This window comes from Echinops telfairi, unplaced genomic scaffold (assembly GCF_000313985.2).
Source record: "Echinops telfairi isolate 266 unplaced genomic scaffold, ASM31398v2 ScPeMD7_7409;HRSCAF=8447, whole genome shotgun sequence".
Classification (NCBI taxonomy): Eukaryota; Metazoa; Chordata; class Mammalia; order Afrosoricida; family Tenrecidae; genus Echinops; species Echinops telfairi.
The window spans coordinates 15,955,235-15,957,082 of record NW_022111309.1 but is presented as its reverse complement, the minus strand read 5'-3'; positions in this window follow the sequence as shown (position 1 = coordinate 15,957,082).

The following is a 1,848-nucleotide window of genomic DNA, read 5'->3' as shown; positions in this document are numbered from 1 at the left end:
GAGGAAGTATTTAAGAACTAGAGGAAAGTTGTATGTTTCATTGTTGCTACACTGCACCCTGACTGGCTCATCTCCTCCCTGTGACCCTTCTGAAAGGGGATGTCCAATTGCCTACAAATGGGCTTTGGGTCTCCACTCCGCATTCCCTCTCATTCACAATGATATGATTTTTTGTCCTGATGATGCCTGATACCTGATCCCTTTGATACCTTGTGATCCCACAGGCTGGTGTGCTTCTTCCATGGTGACTTTGTTGCTTCTGAGCTAGATGGCCACTTGTTTACCTTCAAGCCTTTAAGACCCCAGATGCTATATCTTTCGATAGCTGGGCACCATCAGCTTTCTTCACCACATTTGCTTATTCACTCACTTTGCCTTCAGCGATTATGTCAGGAAGATGAGCATCATGGAATGCCAGTTTACTAGAACAAAGTATTCTTGCATTGAGGGAGTACTTGAGGGGTGGCCCAATGTCCATCTGCTACCTTAATACTAAACCTATACATATATGCACATAATCTGTTTCCCCATCCTCATATATAAATATATTTACATATGTACATGCCTTTATTTAGACCTCTATAAATGCCCTTCTGACTCTGGGTTTTTAATAGCACCCCTCCTTTGTCCCGTCAGTCTGTGGGGTTCTCATTGCTGCTAGTCTCTGGGATGCTGTGTGGTTGGTTCCGTTGGGCTTTTCAGCAATTCCACCATGTTTCCGTTACATTTCCTCTAGCAAGTTCCTGGCGTGGCCTCCATTTCTCCAGCTAGGCTCAGATGCTGTGCCTGCGAGCTTGCTACACACCAGCTGCTGGTCAGTGTGTGCTGACTCTACGCGAGTCCCCGGGGCCCACACAGTAGCCGGAAGCGTGTAGTTTTAAATATTGCTGAGCGGTTTCTCCCAGCCAGTGATGGAAACTTCAAACTGCTTATCGGTGCCCCTTGCAAATGCAGCCTAGGATTTGTGTCCCTCATCCCATACCCTGGAGCAGTGGTTCTCAACCTTCCTAATGCCGTGACCCTTTAGTACAGTTCCTCAGGTTGTGGTGACCCCCCAACCATAAAATTATTTTTGTTGCTACTTCATCACTATAATTTTGCTACTGTTATGAATTGGGGGACTCCTGCCTGTGAAAGGGTTGTTCAACCCCCAAAGGGGTCGCGACCCACAGGTTGAGAACTGCTGCACTAGATGCACCTCTGGTGTTAGGGTGGAACTGTTCTCAGTGGGATTTTCAATTGCCAGGTCTTTCTTCTGAGGCACCTCTGGCTGGACTTACACCTCCAGCTTTCTGGTTAACAACACAGTGCTCCAGCTGTTTGTACCACCCAGGGACTCCGCAGCTCACCCGTGGTCTTCCAAGTAACTGTAGCCAGGAACACACACCATGCATGGGATTGCCTTGTCTTTTGGGCATATACCCTTCTGCAAAACCCATGGCAACAGTGAGCAGCTGGTCTAGAATTCAGCACCCTGACTCCTGGCCAATTATCACCTCCCCATGGCCAATAGCGGGAAGAACAGAGGTTGGGGACAGCTATGTCCCTCACCTTTCTGAAAAGGTCCTTCTCATCCTGCAAAGTCCAAACATTACTATCTGTGTGAGTCTAGGTACTTTAGAGAAACAAATCCACAGAAATTCATGTGTAAGAGAGAGTTTTATATAAAGGGTAAGTACACATCAAGAAAACATCCCAACCCAGTGCTGCCCAAGCCCCCAAGTCTAACATCAACCCGTATGTCCAACACCAATCCACAAAGTCCTCCTCCATCTCACAAAACACACGCAATGACGCCGACTGCAGGAGGAAACCCGAGTCAGTGAATGTGTAAGCATCTCAGCACTG